Source organism: Scyliorhinus torazame, chromosome 2 (genome assembly GCF_047496885.1).
Source record: "Scyliorhinus torazame isolate Kashiwa2021f chromosome 2, sScyTor2.1, whole genome shotgun sequence".
Taxonomy (NCBI): Eukaryota; Metazoa; Chordata; class Chondrichthyes; order Carcharhiniformes; family Scyliorhinidae; genus Scyliorhinus; species Scyliorhinus torazame.
This window is the reverse complement of record NC_092708.1, coordinates 194,257,330-194,273,165: the sequence shown is the minus strand read 5'-3', so window position 1 is coordinate 194,273,165 and position 15,836 is coordinate 194,257,330. Positions and strand designations below refer to the sequence as shown.

The following is a 15,836-nucleotide window of genomic DNA, read 5'->3' as shown; positions in this document are numbered from 1 at the left end:
CCCAGTCTCTTCACAGTGACCCCGATCTGCTTCACTCTCCTCCCAGTGTCTTCACAGTGATCCTGATCTGCTTCACACTCCTCCCAGTATCTTCACAGTGATCCTGATCTGCTTCACTCTCCTCCCAGTCTCTTCACAGTGACCCTGATCTGCTTCACTCTCCTCCCAGTGTCTTCACAGTGATCCTGATCTGCTTCACACTCCTCCCAGTGTCTTCACAGTGATCCTGATCTGCTTCACTCTCCTCCCAGTGTCTTCATAGTGATCTTGATCTGCTTCACACTCCTCCCAGTGTCTTCACAGTGACCCTGATCTGCTTCACTCTCCTCCCAGTGTCTTCACAGTGATCCTGACCTGCTTCACTCTCCTCCCAGTGTCTTCACAGTGATCCTGATCTGCTTCACTCTCCTCCCAGTGTCTTCACAGAGATCCTGATCTGCTTCACTCTCCTCCCAGTGTCTTCACAGTGATCCTGATCTGCTTCACACTCCTCCCAGTGTCTTCACAGTGATCCTGATCTGCTTCACTCTCCTCCCAGTGTCTTCTCAGTGACCCTGATCTGCTTCACTCTCCTCCCAGTGTCTTCACAGTGATCCTGATCTGCTTCACACTCCTCCCAGTGTCTTCACAGTGATCCTGATCTGCTTCACTCTCCTCCCAGTCTCTTCACAGTGACCCCGATCTGCTTCACTCTCCTCCCAGTGTCTTCACAGTGATCCTGATCTGCTTCACACTCCTCCCAGTATCTTCACAGTGATCCTGATCTGCTTCACTCTCCTCCCAGTCTCTTCACAGTGACCCTGATCTGCTTCACTCTCCTCCCAGTGTCTTCACAGTGATCCTGATCTGCTTCACACTCCTCCCAGTGTCTTCACAGTGATCCTGATCTGCTTCACTCTCCTCCCAGTGTCTTCATAGTGATCTTGATCTGCTTCACACTCCTCCCAGTGTCTTCACAGTGACCCTGATCTGCTTCACTCTCCTCCCAGTGTCTTCACAGTGATCCTGATCTGCGTCACACTCCTCCCAGTGTCTTCACAGTGATCCTGATCTGCTTCACTCCTCCCAGTGTCTTCACAGTGATCCTGATCTGATTCACACTCCTCCCAGTGTCTTCACAGTGACCCTGATCTGCTTCACTCTCCTCCCAGTGTCTTCACAGTGATCCTGATCTGCTTCACACTCCTCCCAGTGTCTTCACAGTGACCCTGATCTGCTTCACACTCCTCACAGTGTCTTCACAGTGATCCTGATCTGCTTCACACTCCTCCCAGTATCTTCACAGTGATCCTGATCTGCTTCACACTCCTCCCAGTGTCTTCACAGTGATCGTGATCTGCTTCACTCCTCCCAGTCTCTTCATGTTGATCCTGATCTGCTTCACTCGTCTCCCAGTGTCTTCACAGTGATCCTGATCTGCTTCACACTCCTCCCAGTGTCTTCACAGTGATCCTGATCTGCTTCACTCTCCTCCCAGTCTCTTCACAGTGATCCTGATCTGCTTCACTCGTCTCCTAGTGTCTTCACAGTGACGCTGATCTGCTTCACTCTCCTCCCAGTCTCTTCACAGTGATCCTGATCTGCTTCACGCGTCTCCCAGTGTCTTCACAGTGACCCTGATCTGCTTCACTCTCCTCCCAGTGTCTTCACAGTGATCCTGATCTGCTTCACTCGTCTCCCAGTGTCTTCACAGTGATCCTGATCTGCTTCACACTCCTCCCAGTATCTTAACAGTGATCCTGATCTGCTTCACTCTCCTCCCAGTCTCTTCACAGTGATCCTGATCTGCTTCACTCGTCTCCCAGTGTCTTCACAGTGACCCTGATCTGCTTCACTCTCCTCCCAGTGTCTTCACAGTGATCCTGATCTGCTTCACACTCCTCCCAGTCTCTTCACAGTGACCCTGACCTGCTTCACACTCCTCCCAGTGTCTTCACAGTGATCCTGATCTGCTTCACACTCCTCCCAGTCTCTTCACAGTGATCCTGATCTGCTTCACTCTCCTCCCAGTGTCTTCACAGTGATCCTGATCTGCTTCACTCTCCTCCCAGTCTCTTCACAGTGAACCTGATCTGCTTCACACTCCTCCCAGTGTCTTCACAGTGACCCTGATCTGCTTCACTCTCCTCCCAGTCTCTTCACAGTGATCCTGACCTGCTTCACACTCCTCCCAGTGTCTTCACAGTGACCCAGATCTGCTTCACTCGTCTCCCAGTCTCTTCACAGTGATCCTGACCTGCTTCACTCCTCCCGGTGTCTTCACAGTGATCCTGATCTGCTTCACACTCCTCCCGGTGTCTTCACAGTGATCCTGATCTGCTTCACTCTCCTCCCTGTGTCTTCACAGTGACCCTGATCTGCTTCACACTCCTCCCAGTTTCTTCACAGTGATCCTGATCTGCTTCACTCGTCTCCCAGTCTCTTCACAGTGATCCTGATCCCGCTTCACACTCCTCCCGGTGTCTTCACAGTGATCCTGATCTGCTTCACACTCCTCCCAGTGTCTTCACAGTGACCCTGATCTGCTTCACACTCCTCCCAGTGTCTTCACAGTGATCCTAACCTGCTTCACTCTCCTCCCAGTCTCTTCACAGTGATCCTGATCTGCTTCACTCTCCTCCCAGTCTCTTCACAGTGATCCTGATCTGCTTCACACTCCTCCCAGTGTCTTCACAGTGATCCTGATCTGCTTCACTCTCCTCCCAGTCTCTTCACAGTGACCCTGATCTGCTTCACTCTCCTCCCAGTGTCTTCACAGTGACCCTGATCTGCTTCACTCTCCTCCCAGTGTCTTCACAGTGACCCTAACCTGCTTCACTCCTCCCAGTGTCTTCACAGTGACCCTAACCTGCTTCACACTCCTCCCAGTGTCTTCACAGTGATCCTGATCTGCGTCACACTCCTCCCAGTGTCTTCACAGTGATCCTGATCTGCTTCACACTCCTCCCAGTGTCTTCACAGTGATCCTGATCTGCTTCACTCTCCTCCCAGTGTCTTCTCAGTGACCCTGATCTGCTTCACTCTCCTCCCAGTGTCTTCACAGTGATCCTGATCTGCTTCACACTCCTCCCAGTGTCTTCACAGTGATCCTGATCTGCTTCACTCTCCTCCCAGTCTCTTCACAGTGACCCCGATCTGCTTCACTCTCCTCCCAGTGTCTTCACAGTGATCCTGATCTGCTTCACACTCCTCCCAGTATCTTCACAGTGATCCTGATCTGCTTCACTCTCCTCCCAGTCTCTTCACAGTGACCCTGATCTGCTTCACTCTCCTCCCAGTGTCTTCACAGTGATCCTGATCTGCTTCACACTCCTCCCAGTGTCTTCACAGTGATCCTGATCTGCTTCACTCTCCTCCCAGTGTCTTCATAGTGATCTTGATCTGCTTCACACTCCTCCCAGTGTCTTCACAGTGACCCTGATCTGCTTCACTCTCCTCCCAGTGTCTTCACAGTGATCCTGATCTGCGTCACACTCCTCCCAGTGTCTTCACAGTGATCCTGATCTGCTTCACACTCCTCCCAGTGTCTTCACAGTGATCCTGATCTGCTTCACTCTCCTCCCAGTGTCTTCTCAGTGACCCTGATCTGCTTCACTCTCCTCCCAGTGTCTTCACAGTGATCCTGATCTGCTTCACACTCCTCCCAGTGTCTTCACAGTGATCCTGATCTGCTTCACTCTCCTCCCAGTCTCTTCACAGTGACCCCGATCTGCTTCACTCTCCTCCCAGTGTCTTCACAGTGATCCTGATCTGCTTCACACTCCTCCCAGTATCTTCACAGTGATCCTGATCTGCTTCACTCTCCTCCCAGTCTCTTCACAGTGACCCTGATCTGCTTCACTCTCCTCCCAGTGTCTTCACAGTGATCCTGATCTGCTTCACACTCCTCCCAGTGTCTTCACAGTGATCCTGATCTGCTTCACTCTCCTCCCAGTGTCTTCATAGTGATCTTGATCTGCTTCACACTCCTCCCAGTGTCTTCACAGTGACCCTGATCTGCTTCACTCTCCTCCCAGTGTCTTCACAGTGATCCTGATCTGCGTCACACTCCTCCCAGTGTCTTCACAGTGATCCTGATCTGCTTCACTCCTCCCAGTGTCTTCACAGTGATCCTGATCTGATTCACACTCCTCCCAGTGTCTTCACAGTGACCCTGATCTGCTTCACTCTCCTCCCAGTGTCTTCACAGTGATCCTGATCTGCTTCACACTCCTCCCAGTGTCTTCACAGTGACCCTGATCTGCTTCACACTCCTCCCAGTGTCTTCACAGTGATCCTGATCTGCTTCACACTCCTCCCAGTATCTTCACAGTGATCCTGATCTGCTTCACACTCCTCCCAGTGTCTTCACAGTGATCGTGATCTGCTTCACTCCTCCCAGTCTCTTCATGTTGATCCTGATCTGCTTCACTCGTCTCCCAGTGTCTTCACAGTGATCCTGATCTGCTTCACACTCCTCCCAGTGTCTTCACAGTGATCCTGATCTGCTTCACTCTCCTCCCAGTCTCTTCACAGTGATCCTGATCTGCTTCACTCGTCTCCTAGTGTCTTCACAGTGACGCTGATCTGCTTCACTCTCCTCCCAGTCTCTTCACAGTGATCCTGATCTGCTTCACGCGTCTCCCAGTGTCTTCACAGTGACCCTGATCTGCTTCACTCTCCTCCCAGTGTCTTCACAGTGATCCTGATCTGCTTCACTCGTCTCCCAGTGTCTTCACAGTGATCCTGATCTGCTTCACACTCCTCCCAGTATCTTAACAGTGATCCTGATCTGCTTCACTCTCCTCCCAGTCTCTTCACAGTGATCCTGATCTGCTTCACTCGTCTCCCAGTGTCTTCACAGTGACCCTGATCTGCTTCACTCTCCTCCCAGTGTCTTCACAGTGATCCTGATCTGCTTCACTCGTCTCCCAGTGTCTTCACAGTGACCCTGATCTGCTTCACTCTCCTCCCAGTGTCTTCACAGTGATCCTGATCTGCTTCACACTCCTCCCAGTCTCTTCACAGTGACCCTGACCTGCTTCACACTCCTCCCAGTGTCTTCACAGTGATCCTGATCTGCTTCACACTCCTCCCAGTCTCTTCACAGTGATCCTGATCTGCTTCACTCTCCTCCCAGTGTCTTCACAGTGATCCTGATCTGCTTCACTCTCCTCCCAGTCTCTTCACAGTGAACCTGATCTGCTTCACACTCCTCCCAGTGTCTTCACAGTGACCCTGATCTGCTTCACTCTCCTCCCAGTCTCTTCACAGTGATCCTGACCTGCTTCACACTCCTCCCAGTGTCTTCCCAGTGACCCAGATCTGCTTCACTCGTCTCCCAGTCTCTTCACAGTGATCCTGACCTGCTTCACTCCTCCCGGTGTCTTCACAGTGATCCTGATCTGCTTCACACTCCTCCCGGTGTCTTCACAGTGATCCTGATCTGCTTCACTCTCCTCCCTGTGTCTTCACAGTGACCCTGATCTGCTTCACACTCCTCCCAGTTTCTTCACAGTGATCCTGATCTGCTTCACTCGTCTCCCAGTCTCTTCACAGTGATCCTGATCCCGCTTCACACTCCTCCCGGTGTCTTCACAGTGATCCTGATCTGCTTCACACTCCTCCCAGTGTCTTCACAGTGACCCTGATCTGCTTCACACTCCTCCCAGTGTCTTCACAGTGATCCTGATCTGCTTCACACTCCTCCCGGTGTCTTCACAGTGATCCTGATCTGCTTCACTCCTCCCAGTGTCTTCACAGTGATCCTGATCTGCTTCACTCTCCTCCCAGTCTCTTCACAGTGATCCTGATCGCTCTTCCCACTCCTCCCAGTGTCTTCACAATGATCCTAATCTGCTTCACACTCCTCCCGGTGTCTTCACAGTGATCCTGATCTGCTTCACTCTCCTCCCAGTCTCTTCACAGTGATCCTGATCTGCTTCACAATCCTCCCAGTATCTTCACAGTGATCCTGATCTGCTTCACTCCTCCCAGTGTCTACACAGTGACCCTGATCTCCTTCACTCTCCTCCCTGTGTCTTCACAGTGATCCTGATCTGCTTCACTCTCCTCCCAGTGTCTTCACAGTGATCCTGATCTGCTGCACTCTCCTCCCAGTGTCTTCACAGTGATCCTGATCTGCTTCACTCTCCTCCCAGTTTCTTCACAGTCATCCTGATCTGCTTCACACTCCTCCCAGTGTCTTCACAGTGATCCTGATCTGCTTCACACTCCTCCCAGTGTCTTCACAGTGATCCTGATCTGCTTCACACTCCTCCCAGTGTCTTCACAGTGATCCTGACCTGCTTCACACTCCTCCCAGTGTCTTCACAGTGATCCTGATCTGCTTCACTCTCCTCCCAGTGTCTTCACAGTGATCCTGATCTGCTTCACTCTCCTCCCAGTCTCTTCACAGTGACCCTGACCTGCTTCACACTCCTCCCAGTGTCTTCACAGTGATCCTGATCTGCTTCACACTCCTCCCAGTGTCTTCACAGTGATCCTGATCTGCTTCACACTCCTCCCAGTGTCTTCACAGTGATCCTGATCTGCTTCACTCGTCTCCCAGTCTCTTCACAGTGATCCTGACCTGCTTCACTCCTCCCGGTGTCTTCACAGTGATCCTGATCTGCTTCACTCTCCTCCCTGTGTCTTCACAGTGACCCTGATCTGCTTCACTCTCCCCCCAGTGTCTTCACAGTGATCCTGATCTGCTTCACTCGTCTCCCAGTCTCTTCACAGTGATCCTGATCCCGCTTCACACTCCTCCCGGTGTCTTCACAGTGATCCTGATCTGCTTCACACTCCTCCCAGTGTCTTCACAGTGATCCTGATCTGCTTCACACTCCTCCCGGTGTCTTCACAGTGATCCTGATCTGCTTCACTCCTCCCAGTGTCTTCACAGTGATCCTGATCTGCTTCACTCTCCTCCCTGTGTCTTCACAGTGACCCTGATCTGCTTCACTCTCCTCCCAGTCTCTTCACAGTGATCCTGATCGCTCTTCCCACTCCTCCCAGTGTCTTCACAATGATCCTAATCTGCTTCACACTCCTCCCGGTGTCTTCACAGTGATCCTGATCTGCTTCACTCTCCTCCCAGTCTCTTCACAGTGATCCTGATCTGCTTCACACTCCTCCCAGTATCTTCACAGTGATCCTGATCTGCTTCACTCCTCCCAGTGTCTTCACAGTGACCCTGATCTCCTTCACTCTCCTCCCAGTGTCTTCACAGTGATCCTGATCTGCTTCACTCTCCTCCCAGTGTCTTCACAGTGATCCTGATCTGCTGCACTCTCCTCCCAGTGTCTTCACAGTGATCCTGATCTGCTTCACTCTCCTCCCAGTTTCTTCACAGTGATCCTGATCTGCTTCACACTCCTCCCAGTGTCTTCACAGTGATCCTGATCTGCTTCACACTCCTCCCAGTGTCTTCACAGTGATCCTGATCTGCTTCACACTCCTCCCAGTGTCTTCACAGTGATCCTGACCTGCTTCACACTCCTCCCAGTGTCTTCACAGTGATCCTGATCTGCTTCACTCTCCTCCCAGTGTCTTCACAGTGATCCTGATCTGCTTCACTCTCCTCCCAGTCTCTTCACAGTGACCCTGACCTGCTTCACACTCCTCCCAGTGTCTTCACAGTGATCCTGATCTGCTTCACACTCCTCCCAGTGTCTTCACAGTGATCCTGATCTGCTTCACACTCCTCCCGGTGTCTTCACAATGATCCTAATCTGCTTCACTCCTCCCTGTGTCTTCACAGTGACCCTGATCTGCTTCACTCCTCCCAGTGTCTTCACAGTGACCCTGACCTGCTTCACACTCCTCCCGGTGTCTTCACAATGATCCTAATCTGCTTCACTCCTCCCTGTGTCTTCACAGTGATCCTGATCTGCTTCACTCCTCCCGGTCTCTTCACAGTGACCCTGATCTGCTTCACTCCTCCCAGTGTCTTCACAGTGATCCTGATCTGCTTTACTCTCCTCCCAGTGTCTTCACAGTGACCCTGACCTGCTGCACTCCTCCCAGTGTCTTCACAGTGATCCTGATCTGCTTCACTCTCCTCCCAGTGTCTTCACAGTGACCCTGACCTGCTGCACTCCTCCCAGTGTCTTCACAGTGATCCTGACCTGCTTCACTCTCCTCCCAGTGTCTTCACAGTGACCCTGATCTGCTTCACTCTCCTCCCAGTGTCTTCACAGTGATCCTGATCTGCTTCACCCCTCCCAGTGTCTTCACAGTGATCCTGATCTGCTTCACACTCCTCCCAGTGTCTTCACAGTGACCCTGACCTGCTTCACTCTCCTCCCAGTCTCTTCACAGTGAACCTGATCTGCTTCACTCTCCTCCCAGTGTCTTCACAGTGACCCTGATCTGCTTCACTCGCCTCCCAGTGTCTCCACAGTGATCCTGATCTGCTTCACTCTCCTCCCAGTGTCTTCACAGTGATCCTGATCTGCTTCACACTCCTCCCAGTGTCTTCACAGTGATCCTGATCTGCTTCACACTCCTCCCAGTCTCTTCACAGTGATCCTGATCTGCTTCACACTCCTCCCAGTGTCTTCACAGTGATCCTGATCTGCTTCACTCTCCTCCCAGAGTCTTCACAGTGATCCTGATCTGCTTCACACTCCTCCCAGTGTCTTCACAGTGATCCTGATCTGCTTCACACTCCTCGTAGTGTCTTCACAGTGATCCTGATCTGCTTCACACTCCTCCCAGTGTCTTCACAGTGATCCTGATCTGCTTCACTCTCCTCCCAGTCTCTTCACAGTGATCCTGATCTGCTTCACACTCCTCCCAGTGTCTTCACAGTGACCCTGATCTGCTTCACACTCCTCCCAGTGTCTTCACAGTGATCCTGATCTGCTTCACTCGCCTCCCAGTGTCTTCACAGTGACCCTGATCTGCTTCACTCGCCTCCCAGTGTCTCCACAGTGATCCTGATCTGCTTCACTCTCCTCCCAGTGTCTTCACAGTGATCCTGATCTGCTTCACACTCCTCCCAGTGTCTTCACAGTGATCCTGACCTGCTTCACTCTCCTCCCAGTGTCTTCACAGTGATCCTGATCTGCTTCACTCTCCTCCCTGTGTCTTCACAGTGATCCTGACCTGCTTCACTCTCCTCCCAGTGTCTTCACAGTGATCCTGATCTGCTTCACTCCTCCCAGTGTCTTCACAGTGACCCTGACCTGCTTCACTCCTCCCGGTGTCTTCACAGTGACCCTGACCTGCTTCACTCTACTCCCAGTGTCTTCACAGTGATCCTAATCTGCTTCACTCCTCCCTGTGTCTTCACAGTGATCCTGATCTGCTTCACTCTCCTCCCAGTGTCTTCACAGTGATCCTGATCTGCTTCACTCTCCTCCCAGTGTCTTCACAGTGACCCTGATCTGCTTCACACTCCTCCCAGTCTCTTCACAGTGATCCTGTTCTGCTTCACATTCCTCCCAGTCTCTTCACAGTGATCCTGATCTGCTTCACACTCCTCCCAGTGTCTTCACAGTGACCCTGACCTGCTTCACTCCTCCCAGTGTCTTCACAGTGATCCTGTCCTGCTTCACACTCCTCCCAGTGTCTTCACAGTGAACCTGATCTGCTTCACACTCCTCCCAGTGTCTTCACAGTGATCCTGACCTGCTTCACTCTCCTCCCAGTGTCTTCACAGTGATCCTGATCTGCTTCACTCTCCTCCCTGTGTCTTCACAGTGATCCTGACCTGCTTCACTCTCCTCCCAGTGTCTTCACAGTGATCCTGATCTGCTTCACACTCCTCCCAGTCTCTTCACAGTGATCCTGACCTGCTTCACTCTCCTCCCAGTGTCTTCACAGTGATCCTGATCTGCTTCACACTCCTCCCAGTGTCTTCACAGTGATCCTGACCTGCTTCACTCTCCTCCCGGTCTCTTCACAGTGACCCTGACCTGCTTCACTCTCCTCCCAGTCTCTTCACAGTGATCCTGATCTGCTTCACACTCCTCCCAGTGTCTTCACAGTGATCCTGACCTGCTTCACTCTCCTCCCGGTCTCTTCACAGTGACCCTGACCTGCTTCACTCTCCTCCCAGTCACTTCACAGTGATCCTGATCTGCTTCACACTCCTCCCAGTGTCTTCACAGTGATCCTGACCTGCTTCACCCTCCTCCCGGTCTCTTCACAGTGACCCTGACCTGCTTCACTCTCCTCCCGGTCTCTTCACAGTGATCCTGATCCCGCTTCACACTCCTCCCAGTGTCTTCACAGTGACCCTGATCTGCTTCACACTCCTCCCAGTGTCTTCACAGTGATCCTGATCTGCTTCACTCGCCTCCCAGTGTCTTCACAGTGACCCTGATCTGCTTCACTCGCCTCCCAGTGTCTCCACAGTGATCCTGATCTGCTTCACTCTCCTCCCAGTGTCTTCACAGTGATCCTGATCTGCTTCACACTCCTCCCAGTGTCTTCACAGTGATCCTGATCTGCTTCACACTCCTCCCAGTCTCTTCACAGTGATCCTGATCTGCTTCACTCTCCTCCCAGTCTCTTCACAGTGATCCTGATCTGCTTCACACTCCTCCCAGTGTCTTCACAGTGATCCTGATCTGCTTCACTCCTCCCAGTGTCTTCACAGTGACCCTGATCTGCTTCACTCTCCTCCCAGTCTCTTCACAGTGACCCTGATCTGCTTCACTCCTCCCGGTGTCTTCACAGTGACCCTGACCTGCTTCACTCTACTCCCAGTGTCTTCACAGTGATCCTAATCTGCTTCACTCCTCCCTGTGTCTTCACAGTGATCCTGATCTGCTTCACTCTCCTCCCAGTGTCTTCACAGTGATCCTGATCTGCTTCACTCTCCTCCCAGTGTCTTCACAGTGACCCTGATCTGCTTCACACTCCTCCCAGTCTCTTCACAGTGATCCTGTTCTGCTTCACATTCCTCCCAATCTCTTCACAGTGATCCTGATCTGCTTCACACTCCTCCCAGTGTCTTCACAGTGAACCTGATCTGCTTCACACTCCTCCCAGTGTCTTCACAGTGATCCTGACCTGCTTCACTCTCCTCCCAGTGTCTTCACAGTGATCCTGATCTGCTTCACTCTCCTCCCTGTGTCTTCACAGTGATCCTGACCTGCTTCACTCTCCTCCCAGTGTCTTCACAGTGATCCTGATCTGCTTCACACTCCTCCCAGTCTCTTCACAGTGATCCTGACCTGCTTCACTCTCCTCCCAGTGTCTTCACAGTGATCCTGATCTGCTTCACACTCCTCCCAGTGTCTTCACAGTGATCCTGACCTGCTTCACTCTCCTCCCAGTGTCTTCACAGTGATCCTGATCTGCTTCACTCTCCTCTCTGTGTCTTCACAGTGATCCTGACCTGCTTCACTCTCCTCCCAGTGTCTTCACAGTGATCCTGATCTGCTTCACTCCTCCCAGTGTCTTCACAGTGACCCTGACCTGCTTCACTCCTCCCGGTGTCTTCACAGTGACCCTGACCTGCTTCACTCTACTCCCAGTGTCTTCACAGTGATCCTAATCTGCTTCACTCCTCCCTGTGTCTTCACAGTGATCCTGATCTGCTTCACTCTCCTCCCAGTGTCTTCACAGTGATCCTGATCTGCTTCACTCTCCTCCCAGTGTCTTCACAGTGACCCTGATCTGCTTCACACTCCTCCCAGTCTCTTCACAGTGATCCTGTTCTGCTTCACATTCCTCCCAGTCTCTTCACAGTGATCCTGATCTGCTTCACACTCCTCCCAGTGTCTTCACAGTGAACCTGATCTGCTTCACACTCCTCCCAGTGTCTTCACAGTGATCCTGACCTGCTTCACTCTCCTCCCAGTGTCTTCACAGTGATCCTGATCTGCTTCACACTCCTCCCAGTGTCTTCACAGTGATCCTGACCTGCTTCACTCTCCTCCCGGTCTCTTCACAGTGACCCTGACCTGCTTCACTCTCCTCCCAGTCTCTTCACAGTGATCCTGATCTGCTTCACACTCCTCCCAGTGTCTTCACAGTGATCCTGACCTGCTTCACTCTCCTCCCGGTCTCTTCACAGTGACCCTGACCTGCTTCACTCTCCTCCCAGTCACTTCACAGTGATCCTGATCTGCTTCACACTCCTCCCAGTGTCTTCACAGTGATCCTGACCTGCTTCACCCTCCTCCCGGTCTCTTCACAGTGACCCTGACCTGCTTCACTCTCCTCCCGGTCTCTTCACAGTGATCCTGATCCCGCTTCACACTCCTCCCAGTGTCTTCACAGTGATCCTGACCTGCTTCACTCGCCTCCCAGTGTCTTCACAGTGATCCTGATCTGCTTCACGCTCCTCCCAGTATCTTCACAGTGATGCTGACCTGCTTCACTCTCTTGCCATTTGTTTTTATATTCCACCAGCTGCCCTGCTGGGATTTAAACCCTTTTCTCCGGGGCCTCAGCATGGGCCTCTGGATTACTGTCTAGTGACATCACCACTGTTCCACCGTCACCCTGAAGAACTCATCATTCCCTGAATGGGAATTCAATCCAGGTGCCTTCAGACATAACTTTGTTTCCCTTGTTTCTAGGTAGTGGTAATGACTTTTTAAATTACACTTTCAATTCTGCAAGAAGACAGAATGGAGGTGCCTTGACCATGGTCTTCCCAAAGAGGAAGCTCGACCATCTGCACAATCCAAAAACCGATGTAATATGTAGGCATGTTCATATGCATGATTTTGAACACCACATTGAAGTTTCCTCTGAACGTTCTCTGCCCTGAATGGCATAACCCCAATTCCTCCATTCTATCAACGTCGCTGATGTCTCTCGTTCCTGCCACCTGCTATTCAGCCACCTCTGTAATTTCGGTCCTGAGGCATTGAGGCATGAGATATCCCAGCTGAAGGATAGGGATCACAATTGGCTACCATTCTCCTGTCGGGGCCTAAGCAATGATTGATAAAGATTTAGCAACAACGTCCTCACTTTACTATTCTCTGACCACATTAATAAAGCCAATGATCTTTTCTGCTTTTTTGAATCACCTTATCCACTCACCCTCAATGGCTTTTGCACACGCACACCCAAATCTGTTTCTGCATTCCTTTTAAAAGTGTACCAATTGGTTTATATTGCATCTCTTCATTCTTCCTGCCAAAATGTACCACTTCACACTAAAGGATTAAGTATGTTAAATTTTAACTATTTTAAGAACTTATTCAAGACGAGCATTTGTTGTCCATCTCTAATTGCCCTTGAGCTGAGTGCCTTGCTCAAATATTTCACAGGCTGTAGAGAGTCAATGCCATTGTTGTGAATCTAGAATCATATGTAGATCAGACCAGGTAAGGACAGAAGATTTCCTTCCCTAAAAATGGTGTTTGAGAACCAGATGGGTTTTTATGACACGGTTTCATGATCACCATTGTTGAGACGAGCTTACGCTTTAATTCCCTATTTTTATTATTTTAATTTAAATTCCACCAGCTGTCATGGTGGGATTTGAACCCTTGCCCCAAGATGGCCTTTGGATTACTAGTCCAGCAACACTCCCTCTCTGTGCCACAATCTCCCCCTCTCCCCCTAGCATGTGACTGCCCACTTAAACAGCCATGCTGTCCCTCTGAAGTCTATGGGTATCATCGTCACTGTTTACTGCATTTCAGAATTTTGTGCTATTTGCAAACTTTGACTTCATGTCATGTATATGTCAGTCCAGGTCATTAATATAAATGAGAAAAGAGCAGTGCTTCCAACACCTCATGATTACATACAGCCTTCCACTCTGAAAACACCTTCATCAGACGGGGTATTGAGTACAAGAGTCGGCAGGTCATGTTACAGTTGTATAGGACTTTGGCTAGGCCACATTTGGAATACTGCATGCAGTTCTGGTCGCCACATTACCAGAAGGATGTGGATGCTTTAGAGAGGGTGCAGAGGAGGTTCACCAGGATGTTGCCTGATATGGAGGCTGCTAGCTATGAAGAAAGGTTGAGTAGATTAGGATTGTTTTCGTTGGAAAGACGGAGGTTGAGGGGGGACCTGATTAAGGTCTACAAAATTATGAGAGGTATGGACAGGGTGGATAGCAACAAGCTTTTTCCAAGATTGGGGGTGTCAATTACAAGGGGTCACGATTTCAAGGTGAGAGGGGGAAAGTTTAAGGGAGATGTGCGTGGAAAGATTTTTACGCAGAGGGTGGTGGGTGCCTGGAACGCTTTGCCAGCGGAGGTGGTAGAGGCGGGCACAATAGCATCATTTAAGATGCATCTAGACAGATATATGAACGGGCGGGGAACAGAGGGAAGTAGATCCTTGGAAAATAGGTGATAGGTTTAGATAAAGGATCTGGATCGGCGCAGGCTGGGAGGACCGAAGGGCCTGTTCCTGTGCTGTAATTTTCTTTCTTCTTAACACTACTCCTAGCTTTCTGCCCCGTAGCCTGTTTTGTAACCTGTGCACCCAACAATATTCCTTTAATCCTGTGACTTTCAATTTTGCTGAAACACCTAGCGTGGTACTTTAGCAATATATATTTTGAGTTCTTCTGAAAGCCTATGTGCAGAACACCAAACATGTCACTTTCATGGACTCTGACCGTTACATCACGAAAGAACTTTCACACACTGTTGCAGAGTATCCACATCTAGAAATGAAAAATTCATTTAATTGTTCCCTTTTTAGTAAAACTATCAAACATTATCGGTTTCCAAACAGTGTGCATCTGAATTTGCTAATATATGCCTGAATGCAAATGGACAGAAGCTTCAAGACAGTTGAGTAACCTTAGATATCTAAATTTTAATGACTGCAAGAACTTGCTGGGCTGGATTCTTCCATCCCACCCACCACAAGAACGCCACGGGCGAGAGGTGGACAATGGAGAAGTCCATGACCTCGGGCGGGATTCTCCAGTCGCTAGGCGGATGCGGCCGGGAATCCCACCCGCTGTCTCTCAAACCTTGCTTCCTATTGCCATGATCTTGTCACACTTTAATTATGCTCGGTGACAATAATGGCATTTCAGATTCCAATTCTCTTCCTGCAACAAGTGGTTCACTAAGTTAGCCTTTCATCTGATTCCATAGCTCGTACATTGCCGAACAGGTCGCTAGTCTGTCGTCAGGGGACTTATAGCCTGAGAGGCACCACTCTAGACCAAGCATGGCTGACCAGGAGTCTTTCTCCTCTTACCACCAGCTATTGGTGTATTTGGAAGGATGTACAGATTGACACACTCAACTTGGTTGGCTACGTTATGAACGCACCCTCCTTGGCCATCAAATTCTGGGGTGGGACTCGAATCCGGCACTTCTGGTTCAGAGGCAGGGTCACTAACCCACGGTGCCACAAGACCGGGGATTTCAGAATTTCAGTTTTATATCTCTCAATGACTCAACTACGCTTCTTGCTGCAGCTTTTCAACGAGTGGCATTTGGCATGTTACTATTCACTCAGGGAGCCAGTGATAGAAACATAGAAAATGGGAGCAGGAGGAGGCTGTTGGGCCCTTCAAACCTGGTCCGCCATTTATTATGATCATGGCTGATCATCCAACTCAATAACCTTTCCCGCCTTCCCCCCAGTTGCTGTGGGAACAAGCACATTTATACATGCATGTTGCCATCTGGAGCTATGGAAGGTGATGGTGGAGGTCCCATCACCTCGCTAACCGGGGGTCTCTCCCACTCTTATCACCTGCCATTGGCGCGTAATGGAAGGATTTTTCATGTGGAGGCTCAAGCTGTTTGGCCACCTTCTGAACCCATCTTCCTTGGCCATTGGGATAGGACGCAAACCCAGACGTTCTGGCTCTGCAGCCAGGAATGCTACCCATTGCATCGCAGTCCCCCCCAAATTTTCAACGACAACTTGCAATATACTTCAATTTAATG

General features: G+C 50.7%; 1 protein-coding gene across 2 annotated transcripts in view; it reads left to right on the top strand.

Moving 5' to 3' along the window:
• The window catches only part of itgb2 (integrin, beta 2), a 162,793-nt gene that overhangs the window by 143,830 nt on the left and 3,127 nt on the right, over window positions 1-15,836 (top strand). The gene's annotated exons all lie outside the window — the stretch shown is intronic.